Source organism: Triticum aestivum, chromosome 3B (assembly GCF_018294505.1).
Source record: "Triticum aestivum cultivar Chinese Spring chromosome 3B, IWGSC CS RefSeq v2.1, whole genome shotgun sequence".
In the NCBI taxonomy this organism is placed as follows: domain Eukaryota; kingdom Viridiplantae; phylum Streptophyta; class Magnoliopsida; order Poales; family Poaceae; genus Triticum; species Triticum aestivum.
This window is the reverse complement of record NC_057801.1, coordinates 687,026,028-687,045,702: the sequence shown is the minus strand read 5'-3', so window position 1 is coordinate 687,045,702 and position 19,675 is coordinate 687,026,028.

Here is a 19,675-nt window from a genome sequence, read left to right as displayed (position 1 = left end):
AGGGCAAAAGTGTTTGGAAAAGTAGATACATTGAAGACGTATCAATGACCCACAAGTATAAGGGATCTATCGTAGTCTTTTCAATAAGTAAGAGTGTCGAACCCAACGAGGAGCTGAAGGAAATGATAAGCGGTTTTCAGTAAGGTTTTCTCTGCAAGCACTGAAATAGTAGGTGACAGATAGTTTTGTGATAAGATAAATAGTAACGAGCAAAAAGTAAATAAAGTAAATAAAGTGCAGCAAGGTGGCCCAATCCTTTATGTAGCAAAGGATAAGCCTGGACAAATTCTAATAATGAAGAAGGAGGTCCCGAGGACACATTGGGAATTATCGTCAAGCTAGTTTTCATCACGTTCGTAAGATTCGCGTTTGGTACTTTGATAATTTGATATGTGGGTGGACCGACACTTGGGTACTGCCCTAACATGGACAAGCATCCCACTTATGATTAACCCCTATTGCAAGCGCCTGCAACTACAAAAAGGAGTATTAAGGTAAACCTAACCACAACATTAAACATATGGGTCCATATCAACCCCTAACGAAGCAACGCATAAACTAGGGTTTAAGCTTCTGTCACTCTAGCAACCCATCATCTACTTATTACTTCCCCATGCCTTCCTCTCGGCCCAAATAATGGTGAAGTGTCATGTAGTCGATGTTCACATAACACCACTAGAGGAAAAGACATCATACATCTCATCAAAATATTGAACGAATACCAAATTCACATGACTACTAATAGCAAGACTTCACCCATGTCCTTAGGAACAAATGTAACTACTCACAAAGCATATTCATGTTCATAATCAGAGGAGTAATAATATGCATAAAGGATCTGAACATATGATCTTCCACCAAGTAAACCAAATAGCATCAACTACAAGGAGTAATCAACACTACTAGCAACCCACAGGTACCAATTTGTGGTTTTGATACAAGATTGGATACAAGAGATGACTAGGGTTTTGAGAGGAGATGGTGCTAGTGAAGATGTTGATGGAGATTGACCCCCTCCCGATGAGAGGATCGTTGGTGATGACGTTGGTGATGATTTCCCCTCCCGGAGGGAAGTGTCCCCGGCAGAACAGCTCTGCTGGAGCCCTATATTGATTCCGCCAAGGTTCCGCCTCGTGGCGGTGGAGTTTCGTCCCGTAAGCTTGTCCATGATTTTTTCCAGGGGAAAAGTGATGATATAGCAGAAGATGGATGCCGGAGGCCCACCAGGGGGCCCAGGAGATAGGGGTCGCGCCCTACAGGGGGGGCGCCCTCCTGTCTCCTAGACAGGGTGTGGGCCCCCTGGCCTATTTCTTTCACTCACAAATTCTTATTAAATCCAAAAAGTTGTTTCGTGGAGTTTCCGAACTTTTGGAGTTGTGTAGAATAGGTTTCCAACATTTGCTCCTTTTCCATCCAGAATTCCAGCTGCCGGCATTCCCCCTCTTCATGGTAAACCTTGTAAAATAAGAGAGAATAGCCATAAGTATTGAGATATAATGTGTAATAACAGTCCATAATGCAATAAATATTGATATAAAAGCATGATGCAAAATGGACGTATCAAGAGTCAAGACGGTTATTAAGAGGGGGTCCGCTTCGAAAAGGTTTGGGTGGAATCTTCACGTACAAACTTCCCTTTGCACCCACTTTTCCTTCCAGTGTCATTGGAGTTCCCTTCTGTTTTTTTGAAGGCCGAAAACCATTTCTTAAATTCCCGGAGAACCGTATCTCCGATTGGGCTGAAATTTGTGGGGAATTCTATCTGGAAATTAACTTTCTTGCGGCGAAATAAGGGCATCAACCAACCTACGTGGTTCCCACAAGCCACCTGGGCGCAGCCAGGGGTAGGCCGCGCCCTTGTGGCTTGTCGGGCCCTCAAGCACCACCTTGCGTTGATTCTTCCTCCCCAAAATAACAAATATTCCATAAAAATTCTCCGTGAATTTTTTATTGTGGTTGGACTCCGTTTGGTATGCTATTTCCGCGAAACAAAAAACAGGAACTGGCATTGGGCACTAGATTAATAAGTTAGTCCATGAAAAAAATATAGAAGTGCACCAAAATCATACAAAATTATAATAAACATAGCATGAATACTCCATAAAGCTACACTTTCCAAGATTGAGATTAGTGGGGGGTCCTCTTCTCCGAGAAGACCTACCTCTTATCCTCCCAAACTCCATTGTTGCTCAAAGCTTCATTTTCGCCCGATATCTCTCCCTAGCCAACAAGACTTGTTGATTTTCTAGGGTTTTGCTGAGAGGGCCCCGATCTACACTTCCACCAAGAGATATTTGATTCCCCAACTAAAACCAAAAACACAAAAACAAAAAAAATCTAGGGGTTTTGGGTCTATTTTTATCATATTATTTTCAGATCTATAAAACTAAAAACACAAAAATACCTTGGTGCAATTTATTTACCTTTACCTTATTTTGCACTTTTATTTATCTTTTATACCTATCTCTATCAGATCTCATCCTTGCAAGTAACAATGAAGGGATCGACAACCCCTTTTTCGCGTTGGGTGCAAGTATTTGTTTGTTTGTGTAGGTGCAATCATTGCGGACTTGTATGTTCCTCCTACCGGATTGATACCTTGGTTCTTAACTGAGGGAAATACTTATCTCTACTTTGCTGCATCATCCTTTACTCTTCAAGGAAATAACCAACGCAAGCTCAAGAAGTAGCACAGTGCATCAAAGAAATGAATATGTGCTATTAGCATACCTCTTGGGTGACCACACCCACATCCTCCAAAGGAGCCCCATGGTCAGAAGTGGGATCTGATGATGTAGCTGACCTAGACCGCTCAGGTGATAGATATTCAGGGTCACGACAACCGACAAGGTTTGGTAACCGCCTTAACCTTTGGCCCTGACACTGCAACATGTACAAGTGAATGAGATATCAAACATAGCAACATATGTAATATGGACAATTAAAAGACATGTGTACCTTAATGAATGCTCAAGTGCACCTTCCTCGTCGCTTTTTCCAACCGGGGTTGTCTTCAGAATAGTCTGGCTCTCATCAGCTGCTTTTTTGATCTGGGTATGCTGTGAATGGAAACAACATAAACATGTTAGGCAGGCAAAGATGTTAATAAGCCCAATGGGAAAGCACAGAGGGGAAGTCTTTACCACAAAGTTCATCACTGGAGCTGAAGGGACTCGGTTGCCTTCCCTGACAAGTTTGTTGTACTCGTGTTGGGTTAGCTCATCAAAGATGGTGGGATCTTCCAAAATCTCCTCACTATACGCCGACTTGCATATCTCCACATGGGTACTTGCAAGAAACCATGTGAGGTAGTTGTTGAACGCGAGTGGGCAGTGCTCATGAAGCTTGGATCCTTACCGGCCTTAGCTTGCTCCACACTAAGCGCGAACAGTGTGACATACTTCCAGTGATGTTTGTTCCAGTCCTTGATCTTGCGATGTTGTCTCCTATCCAACCTGCACATTAAAAACAGAATATTAGTACCATTGAAATGGACCTGACGCTGCTAAGTGCACAAGGTTCATTCTCTCTTACCCGTTTAGCAGTTTGTCCGTGTCCGCCCACTCCGGTGGGTGAGGCTGGAACAAGCCAAACTGGCGGAACACCCGATGTGGCATGTGAAGCTCAACTGCCCAGTTGCATACGAGCGGACACCACATATGCCAAAGATGCCTATCCCTCATGCACATTGGATTCAGCTCGAACTCTCGAGCGATACCTAATCTATCCCCGATGCCATACGGCTCCCATTCCACCTGCAACATAGCATACAACAAGGCAACATTGATGTCGAATTTTGATAAAAGCATGAGAATGAGTGATGCAATGTCAAATAACTTGCTCAGTCATAATCGTGTCCAACTCGCTCGTGTACTGATTATACATGAGCAAGGGATCGTCCCTCATCTCATTTAACACATCCCACTTGTAAGCCCAAGTGGGGAGCCGTAGTGGATCGTCTTTGTCGTCCCACTCCTCATACTTCACCTGCTTCAGGCATCCAATTGGCAAGCGCTCCCAGCTCCATACAGAAAGTACGACCATACAACCACCAATACGTCCGTCCCTTGAGATCATACAAGACGCGTCGTCCAACTGCACATAAAAGAAACACATGGTTGACTTAATAGGAACATCACATTGATAATGAAGTGAAAACAAACAACTGTGTACCTGTCTATATAAGTAAGCCAATGCCGCCGAACCCCAACTCCATTTGCTATCGAAGACGGTCAACGCCTTCAGCCACATCCATGGAGCATTCTTGCCTATGGCGTTAGTAAACAGAGTCCTGGACATAACGTACCACATGTAGACACAAGCGTATGTCTGGACCTCTTCATTGGTAGCATCCTCAAGGCAATTCCCCAAGTGCCATGCAATCTAGGTGAAAGGAGCACCTACTGCGACTTTTTCCTTCTTCTTGTCTCCGTGTGGTTCCGGAGGCTCTGGAGGAGACATACTGTAAGGGCATATTTATCCCTAAGGTGTTTTGGTGATTGATGACAATGCTTTTGCGGACTAATCATGTGCGTTGAGTTTTCAGAGATTCATCCTTTGGCACGAGACGATTCCCTCCCCTCGGAGTGTTATTCAAAACGGTGCAGCTCATTCGTTTCTATTTTGGTGGAGTAGTTTCGTAGGAGTCACCGTACTATCAAGAGGGGGTCCGCTTTGGTAAGGCTAGGGTGGAATAAACACGTACACATCCTTGTCACACCCTCTGAGCCTTTCCGCTTCAATGGAGAGCTCATTCCCCGTCTTATATGCATCGTTTGGTCCCAACCGCGGGCCATAGCGGTAGTACCGCCCGAGTGCTCCAAGCGGCAGTACCGCTCCACATCGGTAGTACTGCTTGAAGCCCTCCGCCGTAGTACCGCTGCGGCTCTGTGCTCCTACCGCCTCGACTCGAGGGCTCTTTTCTCGTGTCGGGTTTTGCGACACTAGTTGCGGCAGTAGAGGCGGTAGTATCGCTCTTAAGCGGTAGTACCGCCCTTACCACCACGGTGGTACCGCTCTGGGTCCAGGTCCTCCCTTTGCTCCTCGCTCCCCTCTTCTGCACGGCAGTAACGCGAGGTGGGACGGTAGTACCGCTGGCCACATCGGTATTACCGCCCACCCCTGCGGTAGTACCGCTCTCTGCGGGGATGCTTTGGGGGTAACGGTTGGATTGTTCCCCCCACTATATAAGGAGGTCTTCTTCCCCAAAGTTGACCTATCTCTTCCCCAAAAGTACCATTGTTGCTCCAAGCTCCATTTTCGCCCGATCTCTCTCCCTAGCCAATCAAACTTGTTGATTTGCTCAGGATTGGTTGAGAAGGCCCCGATCTACACTTCCACCAAGAGAAATTTGATCCCCCCCCCCACTAATCCCTAGCGGATCTTGTTACTCTTGGGTGTTTGAGCACCCTAGACGGTCGAGGTCACCGCGGAGCCATAGTCCATTGTGGTGAAGCTTTGTGGTGTCGTTGGGAGCCTCCAATTAAGTTGTGTAGATTGCCCGAACCTTGTTTGTAAAGGTTCGGTCACCGCCTTCAAGGGAACCAATAGTGGAATCACGGCATCTCGCATTGTGTGAGGGCGTGAGGAGAATACGGTGGCCCTAGTGGCTTCTTGGGGAGCATTGTGCCTCCACACCGCTCTAACGGAGACGTACTTCCCCTCAAAAGGAAGGAACTTTGGTAACACATCCTCGTCTTCACCGGCTCCACTCTTGGTTATCTCGTGCCTTTACTTGTGCAAGCTTATTTGTGTTGTATCCCTTGCTTGCTTGTGTACTTGTTGTTGTTGCATCATATAGGTTGCTCACCTAGTTGCATATTTAGATAACCTACTTTGATGCAAAGTTTAATTTGGTAAAGAAAAGCTAAAAATTGTTAGTTGCCTATTCACCCCCCCCCCTCTAGTCAACTATATCGATCCTTTCAATTGGTATCAGAGCCTCGTCTCTTTATTAAGGACTTTGCCGTCCGAAGAGTATGGTTGACACTGTAGACGGTAGGGAGGAGCACTCTGGTGTGAATCCGAGCTCGTCTACGGGTGATGGGGGTACCGCGGTGTCTCGTGAGGAATTCAATGTGGCCTTGGACACATTGAAAACCTCCATGACAACCGAGGTTGAAATCATGTTTAATAAATTCTTAGGAGGACTTAAACTATCTACCTCGTTGTTGAAAGTGGGTGATCCCACTGACAAGGTGACGGATGCTAACTCCGACAAGGGGGGAGCTACTAGTGAAAGGATCCTTCTACTAGTGGTAGAAATGGCACTGGCATCTTTGCCCATGTGGCACCTCCAATTTATGGAGGACAGATTCCTTCTACTCATTTAAATCATGCCGGCCCTCCTCCTAAGATTGTAAAAAATGAGGACTTTGATTCTTGGGTATATCGCTTCAAGCGTCATTTAAATCATGTGAACACTAATCTTTGGAGAATCATTGAAGAAGGTTTTCACCCACATGACCGAAGCAACTTCACCCCTAGAGAAGTTGTGGATCATCAATTCAATGAGAATGCTCTCTTCATCATTCAAGATGCAGTTCTACCCAAAGATCTCCCTCATCTTCGACCCTTCGCCATGGCCGAAGACGCATGGCATTGTGTTGTTTCACTCTATAAGGGAAGTGCAAGCATTCAACACTCCAACTATGAAGTGGTGCAAGATGAAGCCGATGAGTTTGCAATGAAAGAAGATGAAGAACCTCGTGAGCTCTTTTGGAGAGTAACCAAACTTGCGGTCTCACTCCGAGATCATGGGAGCAAGGACACGGATGACAATTGGATCAAGCGCAAGTTCCTCAAAGCAATGATGCCTTTCCACAAGGCTTTGTCCTCCGTCATACGTCAAAGACTGGACTTCCACTCCTTGACCTCAAATGAAGTGTTGGATGAGTTTGTGGCAATGAGGATCTTGGACAAGACCGCCGACAACGCAGTGTTGCGTTCTCAAAGGGTAAAGAAGCCCAACCTTGCCTTGAAGGCCAAGGTTATTGTGGAAGAAGAGGAAGAAGAGGAAGATGAGGAGAGCAACCTTGAAGATACAAAATATGATTATCATGAGCACATGGCACTTGCTTCAAGGCAATTTTGGAGCAAGAAGAACACAAGGCCCAACTTCAACAAGAACAACTCAAGTGGGTTCAAGTGCAAGCAACGTGTGAGAACATGTTACAATTGTGGCAATGTGAGCCATTTTGTTGTGGATTGCCCTTACAAGAAGCAGGAAGACAATGGTGGCAAGCTCATCCGAAAGGACAAAGCCAAGTCATTCCCCAACAAGAACAACTTCACCAAAAAGACTCCTACTCGAGGGTTGGTGGTTCAAGAAGAATACCACGAGGATGACGATGATGATGAAGATAGTGAAGCCATGGACATGGCCTCTGTTGCCATTGCTACAACTCCACGAGTGTCCCTCCTCGACTCGCCGAATGAGAACATCACCGCCAAGTGTCTCATGGCTAAAGCAACCAACAAGGTAACCCCCAACATCAAAACCACCATCATTACTAATCCCTCCTTGACGGATGGCATTGATGAAAGTGAGGGGTCTAATGAGGAAGTGAATGAATTTGATTTATGAGTAAGCTCAAGGGCAAATCCAAGAAGCACTTTGTTGCTCTCTTGGAACAACTTGGTGAAGCCAATGACATGATCGAGGCTCATGAAGAAACCATCTCTAAGATGGAAGGTCATAGTCGTGACTATGCCGACGAGATATCGGATCTCTCTAATGCTCTTGAGGAAGAGTGTGGGCATCGTTTGGCTCTTGAGGAGTCACACAACGATGACCATGCTAAGTGAAAGAAAGATCTTGATCATGCTCGTGTTGTGTCTCGTGTGCTAACTTCCGAGAAGGCTAAACTTGGCATTGACCATGCTAGACTCAAGGAGGAGTTTGACTTACTTGACAAGGCCCACAAGGTCTTGAAGGGTGATCATGCTAGCCTCAAGGAGTCTCATGCTCAACTCCAAGTTAAGATAACCAAAGAAAAGGCCACCTTTCCTCATATGGTATTAATTGATGTAAATGCCACTAACCCGTGTTGTGAGCATGTGCATCTTGTGGAGGAGAATGCCAAGTTGAAGGAGCAAATTGAGAAAGGCCTTGTGACATGCATACAAGGTGAGAAGAACCTCAACGACCTTGGAGGTAGAAAGTATTGCTTGGTGATTGTGGATGATTATTCAAGGTACACTTGGGTATTTTTCTTCAAGAGGAAGAGTGAGACTCAACAAACCGTCATCGACTTTGCAAATGAAGCTCAACATCAACATGATGCAAAGATCTTGACAATAAGTGACAACGGCACCGAGTTCAAGAACTACACCTTGGATGAGTTTCTTAGTGATGAGGGGATCAAGCATCAATATGCTGCACCATATACCCCTCAACAAAATGGTGTCGCGGAGAGGAAGAATCGGACATTGATGGATGCGTCAAGTACCATGATGGTAGAGGTCAAGTCTCCATACAACTTTTGGGCTGAAGCCATCAACATAGCATGTCATGCATCCAATCGGCTCTATCTCCGCAAAGGCTTGAACAAGACTCCTTATGAAATACTTACTGGTAACAATCCCAACCTCAAGTACTTCCGGGTGTTCGGGTGTAAGTGTTTCATTCTCAAGAAAGGTGTTCGCTTGTCTAAATTTGAGGCTAGAGCTTATGAGGGCATATTTGTTGGTTATGCTACAAACTCTCATGCTTACCATGTCCTTAACAAGTCCACCGGACTCATTGAGGAGACGTGTAACGTGGAGTTTGATGAAAATAATGGCTCCCAAGTGGAGCAAAGTGGTACTTGTGATGTAGGTGATGAAATTCCTCCCCAAGCCATAAGAAGAATGGGTGTAGGCCATATCCTACCCATTGAGGAACCCCTTGTGGCCGAAGCAGAAGGACAACGCTCCACTCAAGTGGAGCCATCACCAACCCAAGACCCACATGCTTCCGAAGAACAAAGTGAAGGCCCTCAACCTCTTGAACAAGACCAAGGGCAAGATCAACCTCAAGATGGTGGTGAACCACCAAATGATGCCCAAGGTCAAGTTCTCCCCCTCGAGCAAGTTCAAGATCAAGAGCAAGCTCAAGACGGCGCTCAAGATAATCAAGTTAACCCTCCTCCTTCCACATCCGAGGAGGAATTAGAGCGTCGTGCCGCGAAGATTGCTTCCAAGCTCACCACTAAAGGTAATCTCATGGAGAATGTGGTTGGAAGCCTAAGAAAGAGGGTAAGCACTCGTAGACAATTAGCAAACTATTGTGAACATCACGCGTTTGTCACTTGTGTTGAACCCCAAAAGGTCTATGAGGCGCTCGAAGATCCGGATTGGATCAATGTCATGCATGAAGAACTCAACAACTTCGAGTACAACAAGGTGTGGAGATTGGTGCCAAGGCCATCGGGGAACCACAATGTCATTGGAACCAAGTGGATATTCAAGAACAAGCAAGATGCTCAGGGGACCATCGTTCGCAAGAAGGCAAGATTGGTAGCACAAGTCTACTCCCAAGTCGAGGGTATTGACTATGGTGAAACCTTTACTCCCGTTGCTCGCCTTGAATCCATTCGTTTGTTGATTGCTTATGCTTCCTATCACAACTTTAAGTTACAACAAATGGATGTAAAGAGTGCTTTTATTAATGGTCCTATTAATGAGTTGGTTTATGTCAAGCAACCCCCCGGGTTCGAGGATCCCTACTTCCCCGATCATGTGTATCAACTCGATAAGGCACTCTATGGCCTTAAGCAAGCCCCATGTGGGTGGTATGACCACCTTACCGAGTTGTTGCAAGATCGTGGATTTGAGGTTGGGCTAATCGATCCCACTCTTTTTACTAAGAAGGTCAAAGGGGAGTTGTTTGTGTGCCAACTATATGTTGATGATATTATCTTTGGTTCCCCTAAGAAAGCTTTCAATGAGGAATTTGCCGCTCTCATGACCTCTAAGTTCAAGATGTCTTCGATGGGAGAGTTGAAGTTCTTCCTCGGTTTCGACATCAAGCAAAGAAGAGAAGGTACTTTCATCAATCAAGCCAAATACACACAAGACGTGCTAAAAAGATTCAAGCTAAGTGATGTCAAGCCGGCTTCCACTCCAATGTCCACCAAGTGCCAACTTGACATTGATCCCAATGGCAAAGCGGTGGATCAAAAGGTATATCGCTCCATGATTGGCTCCTTGCTTTACCTTTATGCATATAGACCGTATATCATGTTGAGTGTGGGAATGTGTGCACGGTTTCAAGCTGCACCAAAGGAAAGCCACTTTGTGGCGGTCAAGCGAATCTTCCGATATTTGGCTCATACCCCAAACTTTGGCTTATGGTACCCAAGAGGAGCAAACTTCAAGCTTGAAGGATATACAGATTCTGATTGGGCGGGAGACAAAGTGGATAGGAAGTCCACTTTCGGAGGGTGCCAATTTCTTGGTTGCTCTTTGGTGAGTTGGTCTTCCAAGAAGCAAAGTTGTGTGTCTCTCTCGTCCACCGAAGCGGAGTATGTGGAGGCCGGTAGTTGTTGTGTGCAACTCTTATGGATGAGGCAAACTTTAAAGGAGTACGGTGTCATTTGTGACAAAGTGCCTCTTTGGTGTGACAATGAAAGTGCCATCAAGATTTCTCTCAACCCGGTGCAACACTTCAAGATGAAGCATATTGAGATTCGGTATCACTTCATCCGGGATCACATTAGGCGAGGGGAGATCGAGCTCAAGTATGTCAACACTCATGATAACCTTGCAAATATTTTCACGAAGCCCTTGGATGAAGCAAGATTTCGCGAGTTAAGGCATGAGCTAAATATCATTGATTCGAGCAATGTGTCTTGAACCCATGCACACCCCACCACATTCAACTTGTTGTCTAGTTTAGGTGTAGGCATGGACATAGGGGGAGTGTTGTTCTCTCAATGAACTCTCCCTCCCCCCATTATGCATAAATTAATCGTGTATTTCACATTAACCATTTTTGATAGTGCTTGTGCTTCAAGGATGAGTTTTGGTCATGGGCCCAAGGTTAAAATCTTCGCGGCGCCATACCTCTTGACTCAAACATAGGTGGCCTCGGCCACCGCCCTCTCTTGAAGAGGTGTGGTTCCCGTCCTCTTGCTAGTGTTCTCATTGCCGAGTCTTTATTCCCTCTTCTTGTCGTTTGTTTCCCTTCTTTTTGAGCTGAGCCGTTTGGTGTCTAGTGTTGAGTCTTGTTGGGCGGTACTACCGCCGGTGGTACGTGGTACTACCGCTTATGTTGACAAGCGGTACTACCACCCACACGCGCGGTACTACTGTTGAGGGGCGGGACCAGGGGGTTATGTCGAGGCAGGGGGAGGTTTCGTCTCCCCCATACCCATTCGCTCCGCCCCCTCGTTCCTCTTCGTCTCTCCAGCATCGACTCGCCGCGGGAGGGCTCCGGCGGGCCATCGTCTCTGGGCCGTCCCTCTCCATTTCCTTCGGTGGAGTCGATCCCCACCTCCTCCTCTTGCCATGGATGCCAGTATTGCCCCCGTTCCTCCTCTCCTTTTGTCTAGATTTCATATCTAGTGTCTTAGGGGCAATAGTGGTTGCATCTCTCGATTTTGGCTAAATCTAGGCTTGAGTAGGTTGGAGAAGGCAACTAGACTATTTGGATTAATGTTTGGTAGGAGTATTTTTGAATTTGGCAGGCCGGTAGTGCTGGATTTGACCACGGCAGTAGGGAACCGCCGTTTCCCTGTCTTGAGCGGTACTACCGCTCCTAGTGGCGCGGTACTACCGCTCAGGCGGTACTGCCGCTTACGGATCGCGGTACTACCGCTGTTTACCTAGTTCCTTCATGTTCCTGCCATTTCCTGATCTCGTTTGTTGTGTTTGTTGGCTTATGCTCGTTCTTTCTGGTTGTTTCGTGTGTTCATGTGTTTGGTTCCAGGTGATGAACATCCTGAGCAACAAGCCCGCTGTGTCAACCCCGGTCATGCAACGTCAAAGCGCTACCGCACATCTGAGTCAGCAGGTGGTTCCTCTAGTGCTCCACCGCCGCCAGCGGGTGCTTCCTCAAGTGCTCCACCTCCGCCTCAACTCAAGAAGAAGTCTGTCGTCAAACCGAAGCCGAGGGGAAAAACTGTGCCTGAAATGAATGCCAAGGAGTTCTAGGCAAGGCGTCGTCGCAACCCCTATGTGGAAGACCAAGAACCCACTTTGGTGAACCGTCCGTTCTGGAACCGCTTTCAGTTTGCCATCTTCTTTGATGTGATTAAGGCCAATAAGAATCTCTATGTTGATGTGCGCTCCATCGACGCGGACTTTATGGAGAAGGACCCTGAGTACTTTGGTGAAGCCCTTTAGATGTGCTCTCAGCTGAACATTCTCAGAATCATGCACTTCAACAAGGACTTTGATGCAGATATAGTGGCTCAATTCTATGCCAAGTCCATCTAGGAACTAATGAGGAAAGGACTCTAACTTGGATGAAAAATGGCAAGTTGCTTTCTGTCAAGTGGAAGGCCTTCATGGAGTTACTTGGGGTGGAAGATCACGGGCTTGAGACTCCAGTCGGCTTCCGCCCTCACCGCAATGCCACCTCAACTCACAAGCAAGCCCTCTGGCCCTACTGTTCTGTGAAGATTCACCCCGAAACTAAGAAGGAAACCTATGAGCTGCCAGCCTTTCTAGACATCCTTCACCGTGTCTTCCAAGAGACTCTCTTCCCTCGTATCGGGAATCTGGATATGGTCCACTCCTATCTCGTGGACATGCTTCTCTTCTGCCAGCATGAGAAGGAAGCAAACACTGGCGAGTCCCTGGACATTTCTCATGTTATGTGGTTTGAACTTCTATCTGCTATCTCTGAGCGCAAGTGCCCAATCTATTTCATCATGTTACTCATTGAGAAGGCCTGGGAACATGCCTATCCCAGGGTCATGCTGGAAACTGGAGATTTGATTTCTCATGAGATCAAGCGTTTGAGGAAGAAGGGCAATTGGGGCACCCGGCCCCTAAAACTAGGGGTCCATGTGCTGTTGCTACCATGGAGACCGAGGACGAGGCTGATGCTGATGATGATGCTGACTATGAGCCTTCTAGAGCAGAGCCCTCTTGGGCAAATAAGCTCAAGCTCAAGATGAAGAAACTTTTCTGCATGGAGTTTCATGGTCAGTACATGACTCATGTGGCTGACAAGAAGTCCAGGGGACGTCACAAGGAGCTCATGCGTCAATTGGGTGCGACCATTAACAGCGGATCTGAGGGCCAGATAACTGAGGAGGAGGAGTGGATTCAGTAGCACTGCCCGTGGACAGATTCAGACGCCGGACAGTTTCCGACCGATGACGGCGGTGCAGATGATCCCGCTGGGATATGATGTTCGAGATCCTCAGCTTGCTATCACCTGGAGCCGTAGCAACACTCTTTGCCCTTTTTGGTGTCTTGATGCTAAAGGGGGAGAGAGTTTAGGGATTTATGTTGTTGTCTGAATTGCGAGTGTGTCTTTGTGGTGTCATTGTGTTTTCTCGCCTTTTGCTTTGTTTGGTTTTGTGCCAGTGAGACCTAAGTTCCAAACATATGGTGTGAGACATATGCTACCTTATCTTTATCTTATCCTTATCTATGTCTATCTCGTCCATTGGTATCTTATGAGTTGCATGCTTATCCTGTGATATACCCTGCTCTCACGTATCCTGCTTAGGTTGTTGGTCTATAAAATATAGGGGGGGTGTTGATCCTAGTATGTGTGTCGTGCAGTCCAAAGCACTTATCTAGAAAGCACACATCTAGGGGGAGCCCGTCTATATTTTAGAGTTGTGGGGTTTGCTTATGTCCTATGTCTTTTCCCGTTTGTGCAAATCCCGTATTGTCATCAATCCACCAAAAAGGGGGAGATTGTAAGGGCATATTTATTCCTAAGGAGTTTTGGTGATTGATGACAATGCTTTTATGGACTAATCGTGTGCGTTGCATTTTCAGAGATTCATCCTTTGGCATGAGATGATTCCCTCCCCTCAGAGTGTTATTCAAGACGGTGCAGCTCTTTCGTTTCTATTTTGGTGGACTAGTTTCGTAGGAGGCATCGTACTATCAAGAGGGGGTCCGCTTTGGTAAGGCTAGGGTGGAATCAACACGTACACATCCTTGTCACACCCTATGAGCCTTTCCGCTTCAATGGAGAGCTCATTCCCCGTCTTATATGCATCGTTTGGTCCCAGCGGTAGTACCGCGGGCTACAGCGGTAGTACCGCCCGAGTGCTCCAAGCGGCAGTACCACTCCACAGCGGTAGTACCGCTTGAAGCCCTCCGCCGTAGTACCGCTGCGGCTTCGTGCTCCTACCGCCTCGACTTGAGGGCTCTTTTCTCGTGTCGGGTTTTGCGACACTAGTTGCGGCAGTAGAGGCGGTAGTACCACTCTTAAGCAGTAGTACCACCCTTACCACCACGGTAGTACCGCTCTGGGTCCAGGTCCTCCCTTTGCTCCTAGCTCCCCTCTTCCGCGCGACGGTATCGTGAGGTGGGACGGTAGTACCGCTGGCCACAGCGGTAGTACCGCCCACCCCTGCGGTAGCACCGCTCTCTGCGGGGCTGCTTTGGGGGTAACGGTTGGATTGTTCCCCCCACTATATAAGGAGGTCTTCTTCCCCAAGGTTGACCTAGTTCTTCCCCCAAAAGCTCCATTGTTTCTCCAAGCTCCATTTTCACCCGATCTCTCTCCCTAGCCAATCAAACTTGTTGATTTTCTCGGGATTGATTGAGAAGGCCCCGATCTACACTTCCACCAAGAGAAATTTGATTCCCCCCACTAATCCCTAGAGGATCTTGTTACTCTTGGGTTTTTGAGCACCCTAGATGGTTGAGGTCACCGCAGAGCCATAGTCCATTGTGGTGAAGCTTCATGGTGTCGTTGGAAGCCTCCAATTAAGTTCTGGAGATTGCCCCAACCTTGTTTGTAAAGGTTTGGTTGCCGCCTTCAAGGGCACCAATAATGGAATCACGGCATCTCGCATTGTGTGTGGGCGTGAGGAGAATACGGTGGCCCTAGTTGCTTCCTGGGGAGCATTGTGCCTCCACACCGCTCTAACGGAGACGTACTTGCCCTCAAAAGGAAGGAACTTTGGTAACATATCCTCGTCTTCACCGGCTCCACTCTTGGTTATCTTGTGCCTTTACTTGTGCAAGCTTATTTGTGTTGTATCCCTTGCTTGCTTGTGTACTTGTTGTTGTTGTTGCATCATATAGGTTGCTCACCTAGTTGCATATTTAGACAACCTACTTTGATGCAAAGTTTAATTTGGTAAAGAAAAGCTAAAAAAAATTAGTTGCCTATTCACCCCCGCCTCTAGTCAACTATATCGATCCTTTCACATACCGATAAGGGTCTCCATCTGCTGGCGCTACCCATCAAAATTGGTGCTCATACAGAGAGGATTCCCTCGATAGGAAGACCGGCGATCATAGTGCTACCTCTTGAGCTTGTGTTGGTTTTCCCTTGAAGAGGAAAGGGTGATGCAGCAAAATAGCGTAAGTATTTCCCTCAGTTTTGAGAACCAAGGTATCAATCCAGTAGGAGACGACGCACAAGTCACTGAATACCTGCAAAAACAATCAAGAACTTGCAACCAATGTGATAAAGGGGTTGTCAATCCCTTCACGGTCACTCGCAAAAGTGAGATCTGATAGAGATGATAAAGTAAATATTATTTGGTATTTTTGATGTATAGATTGAAAGTAAAGATTGCAGAATAGTAGATCGGAAACTAGCAAGATGTAAACGAGATTCAATAATATGGAAAAGAGATTCAATGTAATGGAAAAGAGACTCGGGGGCCATAGGTTTCACTAGTGGCTTCTCTCGAGATAGCATATAATACGGTGGGTGAACAAATTACTGCCGAGCAATTGATAGAAAAGCGCATAATTATGGTGACATCTAAGGCAATGATCATGAACATAGGCATCACATCTGTGTCAAGTAGAATGACTCCTGCCTGCATCTACTACTATTACTCCACACATCGACCGCTATCCAGCATGCATCTAGAGTATTAAGTTCATAAAGAATGGAGTAACGTGTTATGCAAGATGACATGGTGTAGAGGAATTAACTCAAGCAATATGATGCCCCATCTTTTTATCCTCGATGGCAACAATACAATATGTGCCTTGCTGCCCCTACTGTCACTGGGAAAGGACACCGCAAGATTGAACCCAAAGCTAAGCACTTCTCTCATAGCAAGAAAGATCAATCTAGTAGGCCAAACTAAATCAATAATTCGAAGAGACTTGCAAAGATATCAAATCATGTATATAAGAATTCATAGAAGAACCAAATAATATTCATAGATAATCTTGTTCATAAATCCACAATTCATCGGATCTAGGAAAACACACCGCAAAAGAACATTACATCGAATAGATCTCCAAGAACATCGAGGAGAACTTTGTATTGAAAATCAAATAGAGAGAAGAAGCCATCCAGCTAATAACAATGGACCCGAAGGTCTGTGGTAAACTACTCATGCTTCATCAGAGAGGTAATGGTGTTGATGTAGAAGCCCTCCGTGATTGAATCCCCCTCCGGCAGATCGCCGGAAAAGGCCCCAAGATGGGATCTCACGGGTGTAGAAGGTTGCGGTGGTGGAAAAGTGGTTTCGTGGCTCCCCCTGATGTTTTTAGGGTATAAGAGTATATATGGGCGAAAGAACAAGGTCGGTGGAGCTACAAGGGGCCTACGAGGGTGGGGGCGTGCCTACCCCCCTGGGCGCGCCCTCCTGCCTCGTGGCCTCCTAGTTAAGTCTCCGACTTCATCTCCAAGTCTTCTGGTTTGCTTTCGGTCCAAGAAATATCATCGCGAAGGTTTCATTCCGTCTGGACTCCGTTTGGTATTCCTTTCTGCAAAACTCTAAAATAGGCAAAAAAACAAAAACTGGCACTGGGCCCTCGATTAATAGGTTAGTCCCAAAAATAATATAAAAGAGCATATTAAAGCCCATTAAACATCCAAAACATATAATATAATTGCATCGAACAATCGAAAATTATAGATATGTTGGAGACGTATCAAGCATCCCAAAGCTTAATTCCTACCCGTCCTCGAGTAGGTAAATGATAAAAACAGAATTTTTGATGTGGAATGCTACCTAACATATTTATCAATGTAATTTTCTTTATTGTGGCATGAATGTTCAGATCTGAAAGATTCAAGACAAAGGTTTAATATTGACATAAAAACAACAATACTTCAAGCATACTAACAAAGCAATCATGTCTTCTCAAAATAACATGGTCAAAGAAAGCTATCCCTACAAAATCATATAGTCTGGCTATGCTCTATCTTCATCACACAAAGTATTTAATCATGCACAAGCCCGATGACAAGCCAAGCAATTGTTTCATACTTTTGATGTTCTCGGATTTTTTTCAATCTTCACGCAATACATGAGTGTGAGCCATGGACATAGCACTATAGGTGGAATAGAATGATGGTTGTGGAGAAGACAAAAAAGGAGAGGATAGTCTCACATCAACTAGGCGTATCAACGGGCTATGGAGATGCCCATCAATAGATATCAATGTGAGTGGGTAGGGATTGCCATGCAACGGATGCACTAGAGCTATAAGTGTATGAAAGCTCAAAAAGAAACTAAGTGGGTGTACATCCAACTTTCTTGCTCACGAAGACCTAGGGCACTTTGAGGAAGCACATCATTGGAATATACAAGTCAAGTTCTATAATGAAAAATTCCCACTAGTATATGAAAGTGACAACATAGGTGACTCTCTATCATGAAGATCATGGTGCTACTTTGAAGCACAATTGTGGAAAAAGGATAGTAGCATTGCCCCTTCTCTCTTTTTCCCTCATTTTTTTATTTGGACCTTTTATATTTTTTTATGGCCTCTTTTTTTATATTTTTTTCGTCCGGAGTCTCATCCCGACTTGTGGGGGAATCATAGTCTCCATCATCCTTTCCTCACTGGGACAATGCTCTAATAATGAAGATCATCACACTTTTATTTACTTACAACTCAAGAATTACAACTTGATACTTAGAACAAAATATGACTCTATGTGAATGCCTCCGGCGGTGTACCAGGATGTGCAATGATTCAAGTGTGACATGTATGAAAAATTATGAATGGTGGCTTTGCCACAAATACGATGTCAACTACATGATCATGCAAATCAATATGACAATGATGAAGCATGTCATAATAAACGAAACGGTGGAAAGTTGCGTGGCAATATATCTCTAAATGGCTATGAAGATGCCATAATAGGTAGGTATGGTGTTTGTTTTGAGGAAGGTATATATAAGGTGGGTATATGGTACCGGCGAAAGTTGCGCAGCACAAGAGAGGCTAGCAATGGTGGAAGGGTGAGAGTGCGTATAATCCATGGACTCAACATTAGTCATAAAGAACTCACATACTTATTGCAAAAATCTATTAGTTACCGAAACGAAGTACTACGCGAATGCTCCTAGGGGAATAGATTGGTAGGAAAATACCATCGCTCGTCCCCGACCGCCACTCATAAGGAAGACAATCAATAAATAAATCATGCTCCAACTTCATCACATAACGGTTCACCATACGTGCATGCTACGGGAATCACAAACTTTAACACAAGTATCTCTCAAATTTACAACTACTCTACTAGCATGACTCTAATATCAACATCTTCATATCCAAAAACAATCATAAAGAATCAAACTTCACATAGTATTCAATGCACTTTATATGAAAGTTATTATTATACCCATCTTGGATGCCCATCATATTAGGACTAATTTTATAACCAAAGCAAATTACCATGCTGTTCTAAAAGGCTCTCAAAATTATATAAGTGAAGCATGAGAGAGCAACAATTTCTATAAAATAAAACCACCGCCGTGCTCTAAAAAGATATAACTGAAGCACTAGAGCAATATTGTCTAGCTCAAAAGATATAAGCGAAGCACATAGAGTATTCTCATAAATCACGATTCATATGTGTCTCTCCCAAAAGGTGTGTACAGCAAGGATTATTGTGGTAAACTAAAAAGAAAAGACTCAAATCATACAACACGCTACAAGCAAAACACATATCATGTAGTGAATAGAAATATAGTCTCAAGTAAAGTTGCTGATAGACGAAGACGAAAGAGGGGATGCCTTCCGGGGCATCCCCAAGCTTAGGCTTTTGGTTGTACTTGAATTTTACCTTGGGGTGCCTTGGGAATCCCCAAGATTAGGCTCTTGAAACTCCTTAATCCAAAGTCCATCAAATCCTTACCCAAAACTTGAAAACTCCACAACACAAAACTTCAACAGAAAATCTCATGAGCTCCGTTAGTATAAGAAAATAAACCACCACTTTAAGGTACTGTAATGAACTGATTCTTTATTTATATTAGTGTTAAACCTACTGTATTCCAACTTCTCTATGGTTCATACCCCCTGATGTCTACTACGCAACCTTCTTCTTATAGACGTTGTTGGGCCTCCAAGTGCAGAGGTTTGTAGGACAGTAGCAAATTTCCCTCAAGTGGATGACCTAAGGTTTATCAATCCGTGGGAGGCGTAGGATGCAGATGGTCTCTCTCAAACAACCCTGCAACCAAATAACAAAAAGTCTCTTGTGTCCCCAACACACCCAATACAATGGTAAATTGTATAGGTGCACTAGTTCGGCGAAGAGATGGTGATACAAGTGCAATATGGA